Below are 17937 nucleotides of genomic sequence, written 5' to 3'. Positions count from 1 at the left end.
CGGAGCGCCGCGCTGGGCTGCCGCGAGTCGCGAGTCCCAGTCCCACAGCCCCACCTCCGCAGTAGCCGCCTGCTGCCTCTCAGCTGATTCCAGGTGACCTTGCTCAAAGCTCCCGTCTTCGGTGCTCCTCCTCAACCCATACCATCCACATCCACTCCTGTTCCCGACTCCCATTTGTCGGCCCCGGCCCGGACGCAGTCCACAAGCCCATTTATCATCCGCGCCGCTGCCACTTTCCCGGGTCTCTAGCACGCAAGAGATACAGCTCGGAGGGTGGCATGAAACGTAAGAAATAAATGAGAGGTTGGAAATCTCAGTGAAATATTTCATGAAATTTCACGAGGCTGTGAAATATTTCATATTTTTCAGGGGCTAGAACACACAACCCGTACTCAAAGACACAAAAATAGACAGAAAGTCACCATTTTTACATTATGGGGACCATGAAAAGGAACTGGTATTCTTCAATATGTTTCATAAATTTCTGAAATTTCGTGAAATATTTCACGTGAAATTTCATAATTATATTTTTCATGAAATGCCACCCTGCTCTGCCGTGATAGCAAAGGAAGAAGTACGTGGCAAATTTTCGGAATCGAGTTTCCTTCAAAATCTGTCGAACCTTTTTTAGATGAAATCACTGAAATGGCTAGAACAACAAAATTCATCCTATTTGTATCAAAACGAGACGTATGAGAAAACCGTAAGTGCACAAAAATGACGTAGTTTCAGGCAAAACAGCAGTGAATGACAATATTTCCAAAATGGACCCACGGCCTAGACCCCGGTAAGTCCCCTAAAAAGAGGATGATATTTTATATCTCTGGGAAATAAGAGTAGGGCCCTTCAGGAAACGATAAATCGAAAACAACCAAAGGACAAAACTGAATTGCCAAAGAAAAATAATAAGGGTGATCAGGGCCGGATTTAGAGGGGTGGCCACAAGGGCCGCGGCCCATGGCGGCAAATTTTGCAATTTTTTTAAGTGTAGGTATAAAGCAAATCAGATTCAGTAAAAAAATACAAACGAGAAAAGGCGACAAAATCTCTCATTTCCTGAGAGTATAGTAATTTCTAATTTTGTCATCTTTCGGTGATACAAGAGGTAGCACCTTTAGTTAGTCGAATTAACGAAGAGAAACCATGCACGCAATTTGGCCTGCAACGGCGTGACGCAGGGAGCAATGCTGGCGAAGACTTGAGATGAAAAAGGAGCGGCCCTTGGCGCGGCGGTCAGCATGTAACACACATTTTCGCCTACAAGACTGTATGAATACTTCACGCATTGCGTCAAACACAGTGCGGTCAGCAGCGATCGACGTGAAACGCATAGCGCCTACAAGACTGCGTGAATATTGCCCGCATTGCGTCAAAAACAGTGCGGTCAGCAGCGGTCGACGTGAAACGCATAGCGCCTACAAGACTGCATGAATACTGCCCGCATTGCGTCAAAAACAATGCGGTCAGCGGCGGTCGACGTGAAACGCATAGCGCCTACAAGACTGCATGAATACTTCACGCATTGCGTCAAACACAGTGCGTTTAGCAGCACTCTACGTAAAACGCAAAGCATTTACAAGACTGTATGAATACTTCACGCATTCCGCAAAACACAGTGCGGTCAGCGCGGCGCGGCGGCGGAAGTTAAAATTATTAAACCACATTGAAGTTTTTCTTTCAACATTTTTTCGTTTATTTCTTATAAATGGAGGGCTTTGTCCACACAGAGAAAGGTTTACGGAACCTAACTTTCGCGTAAAGTTCCGTGAACTTTTGCTGGTAGTGTTGACATAGGGCTTCCGCAAAAAATGTGTCCAACACGGGTAAACGCGTCTTATGCACCCCTACTCCTCCGGCATGTTCACTTGATGGTTTTTATTGATGTTTCAAAACGAATGAGAAGGGGGCGGTAAAATACTGACGGCCCGTGGGCGACAAGTAGGTGAATCCGGCTCTGAGGATGATAAGAAAGGTTCAAGGTTTGAAGTAAAACCCGTTGATTAAAAAAAAATGAAAAATCCCGATGAAAAGCAGGGTCTGCAGGAGTACTCGTTGCGCCTCTAAGAACATGCAACCGCTCTCATGCAGGAGGAACGATTTCCGAGTTTAGCTTAGAAGCGTTGCAGCGCAATTACGTCCCTATGACTCTGATTGCCTCAATTCAAACTTGTGTTGTGGCCGTGATGACGTGAGTATTACGTTGGTCACACGCCACTTTTTTTATCCCGTGTATTCCGATTTCTCCTGGTTGAAAACAAATAGAATTTCTAATCAAGCAAAAAGGACGTACGATCATTTTGCCCTACGTCTCCGTAATGATCTACGTCCAGAGAAGAAAAAAAGTGAACATCTTCACGCAAAACCTTTATTCCACTGACCCTCCCTTTGCAATTTGTATCGCCACTGATATTAGTGACTGTCGCCCGACAGCGATTTATCATACGGGATGGCGAAACTTGTGATCAAACTATTTCTGGTAGAAATTTGCTGCATAGCAGCTCTCCAAAATCTGTGTAGTTCACGGAGGCGCTGAGCTGTTTTTACACTCGTAACGCGTGCCGTCGGCATTGGGCATCTACAAGAGATACTAGTTTCATTCATGTTTACAGCCCAGCGTCATCGTTCATTCATGAATTCGACGTGCTGGAGGCAGTTAGCTGAAGGTCAGGAGATCATAACACACACCGTGATAAATTACAATTAGATTCGAGTGAAACAGTAATAAAATTAAAGGAGACACTCCTCATAGATTAGTGAGGCAATCGTAAAGATGTTTTCATTGTCCTTTTTGTATCTTTGTAATCAAGAACATTATCGGCTAACATCGGCACAGTTACTTTTTAGCTTCCTTACGCAAAACTTTAGGAAAGAAAAAAACGGTTAAATCAGAGTGTAATGAAAGAAGAAGGTTTCATGTCGGAAATGAATTTTAAAATATTCTTATAATTTGCTTTTCAATTAAATATTTTACAAATTATGTTGATACAACAATATAGGGTCTTGAAGAAATTTCATAAAATGTATAATAGCTGAATTTCTAATTAACCGTCTCTCTCTCTCTATGATCAAAGACTTTCGCCATGCTCTGCTGCAAAAATTTGATATTAATATTAAGGCGTTTTAAAATCATCAAAAATGTAAATATTTGAAAGAGTCTAGGGTCGCGTGTACCTACATAATCAATGTCACTCACCTCTACAATGTTTACAAATAAAATAAACATCTGCACAATTATCAGACTGCGTTCATTGTTGATTCCAAGCTTGACATGTCTCCAAAACTTACTGGCAGAAGGATCTCTTTGTCCATGAATGAAAATGATGATGAGTATGTAAGTGTTCGGTTTTTGTATTACACTCATGTAGATTATTTAATGAAGTCAGTGTTATGAGCCAAAGTCGTTCCAAGGTTTAATTAGAAAAACCGTTCCTTATTTAGTCGCAATTCTCAGCATTTAATAGTTTTGGGTTCGTATTTTTTCCTTTCGGGCTTATCACCATCAATCATAATATCGAAGGTTAATGTTACAGGTGCATTTTAAAACTTTACAAGACATAGAAGTTCTGTGTCATAAACCATTAAAGCACAGATACTCTATTATTAACTCCAGCTAGGAAATCTCCATTTAATCGAGGGATCCAAATTATTCCCATGTTTATGAACGTATTAATTTTTCACGTGTACTCTTGGGCCCAAATAACAGGGAATTTAATAAGATACTTTCAAGAAAGGTCGTTGTTTGCCTTTTTCTAAGAACTCAGAGATTCCATTGACATGAGGATAAAATTTGAAATTAAGATGAGAGAACAGTAATTGAACCCCTCATAAAAGCGTCAGCTTCAGTTCAAAGCTGGCGCCAGTGATAGAGCATTGCCGATATTTTATTATGAAACATTAGAAAATGCCTTTAGTTGCGCTAAAAATTTAAACTTTCCTTCCCATAACCAAATCTAACTTGGAACTGAAGCTAAAATTATGTTAGCAGAGACTTAACTTTACATTGGGTTTTACTCCCGGTTTTCGGAAAAGGGAGCAGTTTTTGAGAGGTTCTTGCAGCTCGAAAAGTCGAAAAGGCGCAGCCTTCAAATTCTATTACGTCGATGTTTCCCTACATGCCTAAATGGTTCAAAACCCGTCGAATTCCTAATTACGGACTTCTGCAATGATCTCCGAATATCTTTATTCATCTTTCTTTTTTTTTCTTTCTTTATCTTTCTTTTTTTTATGATTTCGCATATCTTTCTTTAACTTCACATTAGTCTTCTTACTTTTATCTACAGTATGAATTCTGAGACAGCTTGGACCCTCTTGTCTGACGAAATAATAGCGCGGCGCTTTGCACGGCATACTGCCATGCTAAGGAAAAACGCTGTATGAACCTTCAGGCGTTGCCAGATTTTCCTTCATAAAACGCGAATTTCCTGGTAAATTTATGAATATTTTCCTCCCAATTTTTCAGACGATTTAGCTCACAATTTTACGTAAAGATTCTGAAAATTGAAAGGAAAAATATTCGTAACTTCCCTCAAAAATGAAAATTTTATAGAAGGAAATTTGGCAACTCTCGAATGTTCATGCGGTGTTCTTCCTTAGCACGGCACAGCTCTGCACGCAGGCGCGAAATAGGCATGATTGAGTAACCCAAAGACCAAGAATCGCATACCAGCCATCAATATTTTCAACCGCTCAAACTCGTTTCGTAGTCATAGCGCTCTGGAGTTGTGGGTTGTGCCTATCATGGATGCCTTTATTTGGAGAAAAGTAAAAGTCATTCGTGCTTTTTGTGTTTCTTGATTCTTTTCCCCATTCTATCTCCTCCCGTCTCGTCAATTTTATACATGAAATAGGTTAATTATCTGCATCTTCCGCTCTAAAAAAATAAACTGCTATGAGGTCAGTCGATCTATTCTCGTCAATTCGGATTTTATTAATAGAAGTATGATCTCATTCGTTTGTTGACTCAAGTGAGGGTATTTTTACCCGTTCCAGAAAAAAGTGTAAGGCTATAATATTCAGCTCAATCTTGTCAAAGGTATAGTTCAGTACTCTAAATATAAGTTTCAACGCCCAGTTTTCTTCAGGATGATGCAGATAAAGTTCATTGACAAGGGAAACGGTCCTACTGGATTAGGGCGCTAGAGGCTCCAGTCCCGTTTTCCATTGACTAAAATTAATATGAATGTATAAACTAGGTCAAAAATTGACGAGACTTGCTCGGATTGATATTGCTTTGACGTAATTGACTTAGGTCTGAAGTCCGTCATTGTGACCTTTGGACCACTTTGGACTTCAGACCGGCTTTCAATAATGTTTGACGCATGAATAATGTTTAGTTATTAAGAAAAAAATTGGAGACATAAGAATAAAAAATGGGAAAAACCAAACATGCTCTAAAATTGAGTGATATGGCATTTTCTACGTTCAAGCAACTCAAATTGCATAACCATCTATGTGAAGGAGCCATCGACGGCCTCATAGTCCTTTCACTTGTTTAAATTAAATTTGATTAAATAAGGATTTTCGTAATGTGATAAATTATCTCATAATCTTACTACCCTATGAAAATAGTTTCTACTAAAGTACTAAATGCACGAATATTTGGTTCATATCCAATAGAACTATTGCTTTACGGTTCTCCGATAAAATGAATTAATCCGAGGGGTTTTTACATACTATCTCCTGGAAGTATTAATTTAAACCTCCCTTCATTCTACAAAACTTTTTTGGCGGTCCTTTTTTCCTTAAGATGAAGGAAGCAAATCAACCATTTCCAAGAAAGAAAAAAAACACTATTATTCTATCTTCTATTAATCAGCATTTAAATTGAAGTGTGCCCACGAACAATGGAAAATTGATTTTGCCGGCTAATCGAAACTGTTGGTACATTATAAATTCGCGGATTCAAAGTTGCGTCGTCTACTCATCGTTCAATTAGGTAGAATGACTATTTAATTTGATTATTGAAAAATTAAGAAAAACTTTGCGTTTTTCATTCACTAGAAAATGGAACCACAGCACCTTTCCAGATCTGACATTGAACCAGAACAGAGCTTCTAATTTGAGACCACAGTTCCGCCGTATCTCTCGTATTGAGTCTAGTTCTTAATGAGGACCACAGTGAAAGAAAAATATGTCAGTGTCAACGGACTCTGTGAATCGTGCTACCTACATAGTAAATATTTTATTATGCCCTCTTATTAAGCTGTTGGAGCATTCAGGGTCTCGGTGAATGAAACTCTGTTGCCAGTTTAGAATTTGACCAGCGGGCTGATTATTGAGATTGATAGACAAAGCGATAGACAAAGCAGACATAGGGAGTTTGGAGCTAGGGTGAGTCCTCTAGACTAAGGGAGAAAATGATGGACTAACTAACGGATCCCTCGTGGGTTGCCGTTAGTTTGTCTATTGCCTACCTCCTTTGTCCATTGCAACCACCCGCTTCCACCAATAGGATCGCTCCAAATCTCTTTTTTCTTCTTTGTCTATGGCTTTGTCAATCAATTTCAATAATCGGCCCGCTGAAGCTCTAAACCATCCCTTTCTTCCCTCAGCCTGCAACCACCAACCTTCAATCTCTCTTCATCCAGTCCTAAGATTTTGATAACAGCGCACTTTCTCAATTGCTTCGAAACCGTGCTTCAGTGGTTGTCAGTTACATCTTTTTAGGGTTTTCATGGAAGAGTTACGTGAAATATTCTGATATGCCTGTAAAACTAATTCCCAGGTGTTAAATTAGATGTGTTGAGATGAGTGTATTGAGGGTGCGGTCGAAATTAGTACAACGCAAACTCTGCCTCCAAGAATGGTCATTGCTTAAGGCTCGGAGAAAAATGTAAAGCTCTACAAGAAAACTCACGCATTCAACCAATGAAACTAAAAAGCACTCGTGCAACCCTTAGGAGATACAATCAGTTAAATAATCCTACGCCTCTCCCTCCATTTTAATGTCTCGATTATCAATTTGTTTTGTTTTTTTTTTACCATGAATAAAATAATTTTTCTTTCAGTTGAAATTTGCCAACGCAGGCCTGCAAGCCGAAATCTTGAAACATGTTTTGGCTTTGATTTGGCAGCAGTGGTAACGGTTCAAGTCTTCTTAAAGATGCGTTTGAAGAGTCATTTGCCTTTATGTTAATAAGTATCATTTTATTTTCGTTCTGTACAGTTTTGACCGATGAAAAGCTGAATGTAAGTTTCACAAAAGAAAAAAAAAGTAGAATACTTGGCGGTGCGTTGTTTGAGTGATGGTGCATTTTTTATTGACACAATAAAATTGAGTTCCGACGTTGACACGCTTTTACAATACACGTTCCATATTTTTGTTCCAGTCTTGTGAGTCTGTACCGACACCATAAAACACTCAATATCATCAAGGATTCATACCGCTTACTCTTCACGTCTGAATTACGGAATGTCAAAAATTCAATGGTGGAAGAATAATATTTTAAAACCAATTTCTTGGAGAAGAGAAAAATAGACTGCGGAACGTGCAAACGAAAAAAATTGTCTTTTTCGCCTGACTTGGAATATTTTTTGTAAAAAGGAAAGGAAGGGAGTAAAAGTTGAATTCAACTGCAGTCTCATATTGTGGTGAAAATCGAAGAGATAAAATGATATTTGAATTACATTTTGTGACTAGAAACTATAATTTCCGGCTCCATTTAGAAACAACATATGTACCATTTGTTTCCTTATACACATAAGTGTTTTTACAAATTGCAAAATCTTGTCCATTTGGACTTCATTTTGCAATTTGGTAACCAAAATTTCTGGCTCATCTGTAAAAACACTTATGTGTATAGGGAAACGAATGGTACAAATGTTGTTTCTAAACTGAGTCAGAAATTGTACTTCCGAATTGCAAAATTTGGTGCATTTCTTTCGTGCTAAGGAAAGACACCGTATGAACCTTCAGGCGTTGCCAAATATCTTTAGATAAAATACGAATTTTCAAAAAAATTTGTGAAGTTTTTTACTCCAAATTTTCGGACAATTTTGTACTCAATTTAATCTAAATTATCTGAAATGTCAAGGGAAAGTATGCACAACTTTCCTCGAAAGTGCTCATTTTATCGAGGACAATTTGACGACTCTCGAATGTTCATACGGCGTTTTTCCTTAACACGGCAGATCTAAAGAGCCCCACCTAAAAAAATATTCAAAACCCAGAACCGACATCCTTCCGCGACCTGTCCTCAACTTTCATCGTTCTGCCGTGCTAAGGAAGAACGCCGTATAAACCCTCAGGCGTTGCCAAATTTCCCTTGATAAAAAACGATGTTCCTGGTAAACTAATGAGTATTTTCCTTCCAATTTTCCAGATAATTTTGTTCGCAATTTCACCTAATGTCCCTGAAATTTCAAGGAAAAAGATTCATATCTTTTCTAGAAAATAAACATTTTATTGAAGGAAATTTGGCAACTCTCGAATGTTCAGACGGCGTTCTTCCTTTTCGTTCTGTCATGAGTGACAGCAGTTCAGGGCGAACCTGCGACCGACAGCACAGGAAGCCGCATCAGGTGAAAAAATTTCGTTCGAGCAAGGAGAAATAACTAGTAAGAGTTCACTCTATATTAAGAAAGGCTTGGCTCAAGAATGGTTTCGTAATATGGCCAATTTCAGATTGGAATGCCCGGTCAAAACAAACGGCGCGGAGTCGATTCGTAATAAGTCACGCATAATTCCTCTCCAGGTCGATCCAGTTTCCAAAATCGACTGGCTCCCGGCTTCTCGCCTTTACCGTCGCCCGCCGCCGCCGCTTCCCTTTCTGCGAAACAATATTGTTTTATGTTTTAATATTGCTTCAATATCCTTAGACTACCCATCTAGGGCGAGTGCGGCCACTGGAGGATCAATTTCTAATTAGATCAATCATCTTAGCCCTGGTAAAAATTGGCGATAGGAGCTGCGTTTCAAAATACCATAGGAGTTCTTATAGCCGACTAAAACAGCTATAGAAAATCATATAGCTGGCTGTAGAAAGCGGAGCAAATCATATAGCCGAGCTACATGAAGCTATAAAACAGTATACAGTCGAGCTATAGTTTCTATCGCCACTTCATCGTCATTGGCTATAAAAGGCTATAAGAAATTGTGTAGAAATTCGTGTGCTTTGGAAATCATTCAGTTTTTTACGGAACTACCTTAATGTTTACAAAACACACATTATATTTTCCTTTAAAACCTATTTTTTTTCATCAATTAAAATGAGAATAATCCATACAGTGCAAACATTTCAGAATCATGAGTTGAAAAACGCTGACTCCGCGAGATGAAATATTAGAGCCTAACACAAAGCGGAGCGGCGACGCACTGGCGCCTACAAACCTAACGGGGATACTTCCTGCATTGCGCAATGCGTGAGGTATCCCTGTTAGGTTTGTAGGCGCCAATGCGCGTTTCGCACTCTCTGCCCGCCCGCCGCGCCGCAGCGTGGCACGCATCTGAAGCAACTATTTCACACCAGAGGTATTGCATGGTATCATAAGAAATTGAAGGCGCTCCAACATATGAAGAATGACAGGCATCCTTCAAAAGTACGAAGCTTCCCTTGCAAAATAAATCAAGATACTACGGCACAAAAAGATAGCGGTAGTCTAAAAACTAACTAAGTCCTAGAATCCCTATTTAGTAACGTTTAGCATAAACTTTATCGTCTGGCTGTTGCTTAATCGCCATCGGCTATAAAAGGCTATGAGAAATTGTACAGCCGGCTACAGAGGCTATTGGAAATCTTACAGCCGGCTTTAGGTCTATAGTATTTTGGAACACACATTCTACTGCCAATTTCTACCAGGGAGACTTGGTAATGCTCCTAATAAACTTTTTAAAAAATGACAGGTAATTTAAAAGTGAAGAAAATTAGATTTTACTTGCTCTAAACGTGACGTTTTATTCAAATACATAGCCAGGTGTATTCATTCAGTTTTGAAACCACTTTTCTGCATCGCACGTTCGAAAAAATGTCGAAATCTAAACCTCTTTTTTGGCAAGATCATGGGCGGACCCAAGGGTGGGAGGGGGGTAGAGCCCCCCTTCCCCGTTCGCCCAAAAAAAGGAGGGAGAAAAAGGAAAGAAAGAAAGAAGAAATGAACGGAGGAAAGAAGAAGGAAAGACGCTTACATTTTGTAATTATACTCATGACGTGTCATTACTGCATATTCGATGACTCAAAAATTCGAAAATTTTATGGGGGAGATCCCTGGACCCTCATTTCCCGTTTGAGGCGTCTGGATCCGCATATGAATTTATTTATTTATTTTATTTGCTAAAAGGAACTATGTTCCACGCAAACCCCATGCATATCGTTCCTTTTAGCATAAATACGTTCATATGGGCAAGATTAGTATAAGCAAGTGATAACCGTCCACCCAAAGGCCCCGCCATTTATCTTTATCTCTGGGGTCATGGGACCCAAAGTTTGTGATTTGTTCCTAGAGGCAGTCCCTCCATCGACATCCCTAACACCGCGGCAATACTGATAAGGCTGTTGCATTAACATTGAAACAATAGCTAGTTGTTCGCTATGTAGACCAAACTAGTGTGAGTAGTAATTATTTTTATGAAAGGGATAAATTAAGAAGAATCAATTTCATACCCCAACTGCCTAATAGTTTTACAAACCAGGAGTAACAGCGTTAATAACAGAATTATATATCTGTCATCCTAGAAACTCTGGGAATTCGTGGATCAAAAAATTTCATTCAATATCATCTAGAACATTTGGACTACATTTTGCAATTTGGAACTATAAATTCTGGCTCTTCTGGAAAAACACTTTTGTGCATAGGGAAACTAATGACACATACGTTGTTTTTAAACCGAGCTAGAATTTATAGTTCCAAATTGCAAAAATGTATAGTCCATTTAATCTACCGAAAGCTCTAAGAAAGGCTGCCGTCGTTTAGGTGATCCCTTTTCGTGACGTTGCTCTCAACAAATTGTTTTCCCAAGATCCGCCTTGGCACGTTTCGTCAAGCTCGGTTCTTTTAACAAATGAAAATTAGCTACTGTTTGTCACTACTTTATTAATAGTGGGATCACCGTTTCAAAGTTGCCATGATAAATTTTCAGTGCCTAATTGAGATGGAAAAGGAATTAGGGACCGATTGGACGGGTTCAAATTAATACGTTTATACACATTTTGTCATGGGCCTTACTACTGGTGTATCCTGTTAAGAACGAGGGCTCACCACAAAATGCAGATAGACCTCTTTTGGGTGACGCTGACCAGTTGCAGAATGAATCGTGCCAAGTTAGTGCCCTTGTAGCGGCCCGGCACGTTCTATGTTGGGTCCTGAGCCACGCTGTGTAGGCAAACAATTGCTTTGTGGGCAAGTTGCGGACTCGGTATTGCCACGGTTGGCCATACAATGAATATCGGAATCGGACATGTTTTAATGGTCACCAATTTATCCATCGAGGATCTCTCTCTCTCTCGCCCGTGCATTCTTGACGCGCTCAGAAGGAGATAGATCTCAGCGCGGAATGAAATGGTGAGTATGAAAACTTACCCATTGTGTCCCTTATAAATCCATCACCGAGACGCGGATCCCAAATTGTGGCCATAAATGTGAGCTTTTGCCTCTGATAGGCCCGAATTGATGCATGAAGTTTGCCTACGCTGACTTCTACATCAAACTTGATTCCATAGTAGTCGGTTTGCCAGATTGCAGGTAAAAAAGTATTTTACTGCTGTGCTAGGGAAGAACGCCCGTAGATATTGCCACATTTCTTCGTGTAAAATACTTCTGGGAACCTCACGGATTTTTTTCATTCGAAAGTTTTAGAAGTTAGTCCTCTAAATATAATCTAACGTGAAACATCAATAACATTTTTTTTCAAAATTAATACAGTATCGAGGATTTTAAGGGTGCGAGGTATCATCAATGAAGAAACGGACCAGAGAACCCGGAAGGTTAGGTTAGGTAGATGCCTATATGTCATATTTTATTGGAAGAAAATTCGAATATTCATACGGCGCTCTCAGTTCTGATAATGGTAGTACGAATATTGCAATTTTCGTTTCAACTATTTCAGCTTTATGTGACTATACTCTTCTGTTTACAAATTTTCTGGAGAGATGGAGTGTGCACAGTCTTCTAGTCAGTTCTTCTAATCGGTGCGGAAGTTTCATTTCGTAATGCGGCAACTTGTTTAGAAATTACGGTGCGTTTCCTGCTTGCCTGCCAACACTGGAGCGGTCATTTGCAATTTGGTTTCCGCTGTGTCAATCAGCAAACAACCCCAGCTTTGGCCTGAATTTTGCGCCTATCCGTCTTCCGCCAAGTAAATGGTAAGGTGTTGTGGATGTTGGTTCTTATTGTGAGATCATTACATAGATTATTGGCTATCGTGCTCTCTAAATATGAAGTTCCGGTCGATACATCGCGGCCTCACTTCACATCATATGCTGAGCTAGGTACTTTAGTATGACTTTTTTGTTCCATTTAAAAGATACCGAAATTATTACTAACATAAAATCCAAAAAGCGGAAGACAGGGAGGGGGAAGGGTCGGTGCGGGTCTCCTTTTCTACTGAGAAAACTTTTAAGAACGGATAAAGTTCAGGTTTACTTTTGATACTTTATTTGTGCCGCGCTCAGGAATCTGTAGCGCCAAATCAATCCAACGCAAACAAACTCGGAAAAAAACTCGGAGGATATGGATTCAATTGGCATGAATCGATCGAAAACTAAAAACGTGAACGGATCATCGTGAATCGATCGACAAACCTGTGAATCGATCGACAAACCCGTGAATCGATCGATAAATTTATGAATCGATCGAATCAGTGTCAGCCGGTTCACGTTTTTTCTCCCCAACGATTCATGTCGGTCGATTCCATACCCTCCAGAAAACTCCAGAAAACTCTGAACCTTGGAATGGCATCACTTGTTCAATAGGCACCAATCCTATCCTCACAAGACCAGACACGAATTATTGGAGAAGGGCTGGAACCTATCCAAAATCTAGGTGATGTCATTTGACCTATCGCCCTAGAAATGCGTTCTAAACCATTTCCCCCGTTTAGTTAAACTATCATCAAATAAGTGTAATTATTTTTTCTGGGGTACTTTCAGGGTAATTTGCGTGGGAGACACTGAACGGGTAAGAATCTCTTATTCTGACAACCTCATTTCACCAGGCAGATCTTATTATTTTTCCTGGATCCTCGTAATATAACAGTAGGAACAAGAAAGTAAGATTAGGGATTGGTGGCTGCTGTTAACCCTGCAAAGGCCAAACTTCGACACCGGATATACAACGCTTTCCCTCAAATGCCCCCAAGTCTGGAGTCGAGTTTCTAGATCTCACTTTCATTGCACCAATCAAAGTGCGTGATGAAAAATGAAGACGAGTCGTTTGAAAGGGGTTCCAAACATCCGACCGCGCTTGGAGAAAACGCTCTAATGAAAAAGCCGAGGTCAGATGTTAAAAGGCGGGCATGGATTCGCGGCGGAGAGTACAGGTTACACCATTGTTGCCATCTCGAACTTGGTGGTGTGGGAATTTTTTCATTCTATCCTTTTTCTAATTTTCAGATTTTGAATTCTTATCTTTGGAGATACCTAAGTAGCGAGAAATGTGGTAATATATCCGTGGTCTTCGGAGTGATTTTATTTTGCTGCAACTTCATTAAAATCCTTGGAAATTTGTTTCAATTATTCCCGATTAAATTTTGATCGAGGTTGTAATGCAAATTTTAAGAAAAAACTAATTTTGTAAATTTCTCGAATTTCGAATGTCACGAAAAACTCGGAAAAAACTAGAAAAAAGCTTCATGAGCTAGAAAAAAATGTATGATATTTAGAATAACAACACTATCATGAATTAAATCTTTGGAAGTAATATTAACTATTTGTTGTGCCGAATTTAGTTTATTTACCAAGTTTCATACTCGTTTAAATTGAGAAGAATACCTAGATTTGCAGTTCTATTTCTTCTTTAGACTTAGCGTTGAGGACTAAGTTTTATGACTATTTTCACATTTAAAAAAATTGTCTTGACTTCGAATTTTTGACAAGAGATAACTTACGATTATTTGGATTCACAACTACTCCTACTTCCGTTATTTACGAAATGTGACTTAGTGCGTTTCTGTTAAAATCGGTATCGTTACATCTGATCACCGCTATTCATAAATCACCTAAATCGTGGAGGAGGCACTGAGCACTGAGCCAAAAAGCTAGGATATGAATGAAGCAATGGATTCGATGCTTAAGAAGGATACGCTCAATTTATTGCGACGGCATGGATATTTTAGACCTTGTGACGTCATGCTGAAACTCCCGGGAGTCAGTGGGTGAAAATGTGCATTTCTCGCGCGCGCGCGGCACCGTGGGCGATTTTCGCGATGTGCCGACGAACGGCCGGCGAACAGCGAACAGCAACCGCGGGTCGAATGCAACGCAACGCGCCTCGCGCTGGTCCATGACCTTGCGACCACTCCTAGTTACATTTTAAATGGATCCGTGCCACATGTGTACTTACACTCATCTGCCAACATTTACCGTCAAAACAGAATCGTCTCTCTGCATCGCCCGCCGACGCGACCGACGACGGCCGAATAGAAATCTCTACCGCGTCGGAACCAAGATTCGCTCGCCTCTCGCATTGATTGTAATTAACGGCATTGTACCCGTTTCAAAAGGTCTTGCGCGTGGATTGAATGTGCAGTACGGTCTCAAATACCGCTCTAAAATTTGGACGGAAAATACTCTTTGCCTCTGGACGAGGCTCACTTTGGAAAAGAAGTACCGGAGCTCAACGCGAAAAAGTGTTAAAAATGGCTGACAATTGAAGGCACTGTACATAGCAAAAAAAAAAAAAAAAAAAAAAAAACTTTTTCGCCTTCTTTCCCTACCCCTTCCTTCCTATCCTTCCTTTTCTTCTGTATAAAGTTTTTGTTTTCCTATGCACGTTTTACTTTTTTTCCGCTACACCTTTTTTCCCTCGTTTTACCTCCGTATTTCGTGCTTTTTTCTTATTTTTCTTTTTTCTATTTTTCCTCATTCTTCCCTTTTCTCCTTCTTTATTCTTTCCGCATTTTCTTCTTTCCATTTTTCCTCCTGTCCTCGATTTTCCATTGTCCTCTTCCTTCAGAGAAAAAACCTCTTTCACCGTTTTCACCTCTCCTTATTCTTCCCTTTCTTTTCTCTTATTTTTCTCATCTTCATCCTCCTCTTTTTTCGCCTCGCTTTCCTCTGTTTCTATCTCTCTCTCCCTCATCTCTCTGTTCTTTTTCTTCTTCCTGATCTCCCTCCTCCTCTCCCACTTTGATTCTTCCTAGTTGATTCCCGATCCTGATTTTCCTCCCCCTCTCCCACTTTGATTTCCCATACTTGATTTTATATATTGATGGCCCAGCCTAAACTTGCGGTTTTTCAAAATTTCCGCTATTTTATTTTTTGGAAGAGAAATTAGCCAACTTCATAGTTTTAACTTGAAACAGACTGTTTTGCCAAAGAGGAAGAAAAATAGAAGAATAGTTTTTGAGAAATTACGTCACCTAATTTTCCACAGAAAAAGTAAAGTATGACGGGAAGTCTACAACTTCGCAGACGGAGACACGCGGTTTCGAACTTTGGCCATTGATAGGAGTTAGAAATACTATGTATGTCTGTGCCTTTAAAATCAGATGCCAGACGGAGGGTTCGGAGCCATGGATGCGTTTTAGCGGATGGTATCGCACGGAGACTTGAACGCGAGGCGAGAAAAATCACCCGTGAACTTGATTCGATGAACCGTGGACCGGCTCCGGGCTCGCGTGTTGGAGCAAGCTCATTATTTCAGAACACTCGCAATCGATGCATAACAAATAAGGTAATGTCTCCTCTCCTCATTCCATCCACCGCCATTCCATCGTGGGAGTCGCACTTTCGTAACTTTTAGGATAAGCCTCGAGGACTTTAACCTTTATCCCCTGCCTTTTTTATTCGGCTTGTATAACTTAATTAAAACTAACCAAAAATATTGAACTTACGCTAAGGTTTTGCTGTGATTTACTTCCTATATTAACGAAAAATGTCAGATACTCTTCTCAAAGTGTATTTGTAAAGTTCTTAAAAAAAGTGCAGCTTTGCATCAATGAATTTTACATTGTGAGAAGAGAAGCTTATGACTCCCCTTATATTTGCTGCGGGGAGAAATCAGTCGGTAAAACTAATTCCAAATCTGTTAAGCTTCCGGAATGTTACGGGTCATTGTCTTAATGTTTTTTTTTAAAAAATGACCAAAATAAGTGTAAATTGCAAGAGAGTCTTGTTACCCTTGCATCCATGATCGCCGAAGTTACAATTATTACAGCAAGTGTAATTATGAGACCTCCTTACACAGAACCGCACTATAGTTGAACAATTAACACAACATTTGACGTGCTTGAAGTGCTTCCACGATCATTTGAACACTCGACGAAAGCGGACAAGGATCTCCTTGCAATTCGCTCTCATTACTGCCAATTTTAAAAAAATCAAATCACTGACAACATGTTACGACTCTATTACCAAGTCCTGAGAGCTTTTATGATCTGCAGCTGTTTTACGCTGGTGAACTTAGAATTTTTAACCCCCCCCCCCCCCCCACGAACATGGAAGCAAAAACCTAACTCTTTTCATATAAAGTATTGTTGAAGACGTAAATAATTGTTTAATTTAGGGCATGATTCGTTATGCAGAGGCGCTTTAGTGCGAAAAGGAATCCAGACAAAATTTTCGTCGGAGAGGTTAGACAATTTATCTCTACAAATTCAGATCGAATTGAAATGGTTCTATTCACATGCATAAGGAAAAGTTGATTTTATTTTTACTCGGTTTTTCCAAAGAATATTTGTGTAACACAGGTTAACACCCCCTTTCCCTTCTTACTTACCCCCATCAATATGAAGCCTCCCACCCAACTGAAAAGTCCTTAGACAGAGTGATAAGTATTTACCAACACGCTGCAATACTTTACTGTGAGCATTAGTTTGCCAAAATTTTCAAAGAAAAATTGTACATGCTATGTTAACATTTAACATTAACATTTCTACTTCACGGTTTCTTAATTAATTATCACGTAAACGTTCCAAATGCAAAGAATTAAAGTAAGGACGGTTTTTAAGTCCCACTCTAAGACTCCTTAAACATGAACATGTATAAAAGATCGGTTGTTTAGTCGGGTCTAATGTGCAATGAGGAAATTCCATTTCAGATTAATCAATGAAGGTACACTTTAACACATGAAATGCAATGGCACAAATTTTGTTCTTAAAATCAGCCAAAAATTATAGTTATTTATTGCATAAGTAGTCTTATTGACCAGTAGAATGTGGTATAATTCTGAAGAATCAGGTACCTTTTTCTTGAAACGTTGAGTCAGAGTATCGGCGTGGTTCGTTCGTATCATCCAAAAAGGTTCCCGGAGCACTGATTCGTTATCACTGAATAATCCAAGCGAAACGCAACCCGCCAAACACAGAGCCCACCGGAGCTATCACTATCACTGTCGAAAACGGAAACGCGGGAAATCCGACCGGCGAAAAAAAAAACCCGGTGCGGAAATCAGTGGATGCCGAAAACTCGCGGTGACGGACGCCGGGCGCGGGGGTGGAAGGGAGGCGGGGGGCAACGGTAAAGCTCGGTTTCGGAACCAAAGTCGGGAGCGCGCGGAACTAAAAGTTTGCGGCGGCGGTGGAGCGACTGAGCTTGGGAGGCGAAAGAAAAATCTGCCGGGCTCGGCGCCCCCCCCCCCCCCCCGCCCCGCTGCCCCACGCCGCCGGACCGACCATAGAGCCACCATTCAAGCTGTCCCCGGACGCCGCCGCCGCCGCCGATGCGGCCCACGCTCACCTGTGACTCCGCTCGCCCTGTACTTTCCACCGTTGCCGACCGCCCAAATCCGTCACCCGCCGTCATCTGGGTTATTGACCTGTGCACCGGAGAAAATAATTCAATTTCG

At 40.4% G+C, this 17937-nt stretch overlaps 1 protein-coding gene across 1 annotated transcript in view; it reads right to left on the bottom strand.

The window, feature by feature from the left end:
* The window catches only part of blo (bloated), an 87062-nt gene extending 69389 nt beyond the window's left edge, over positions 1 to 17673 (bottom strand). The window contains exon 1 of the mRNA XM_019052141.2: positions 17335 to 17673. The gene's annotated coding sequence lies outside the window, so the exon portion shown is untranslated. The remainder of the gene's footprint in view (positions 1 to 17334) is intronic.
* Between the last annotated feature and the right edge of the window lie 264 nt (positions 17674 to 17937).

This window comes from Bemisia tabaci, chromosome 5, assembly GCF_918797505.1.
Source record: "Bemisia tabaci chromosome 5, PGI_BMITA_v3".
In the NCBI taxonomy this organism is placed as follows: domain Eukaryota; kingdom Metazoa; phylum Arthropoda; class Insecta; order Hemiptera; family Aleyrodidae; genus Bemisia; species Bemisia tabaci.
This window is presented reverse-complemented; position numbering and strand designations above follow the sequence as displayed.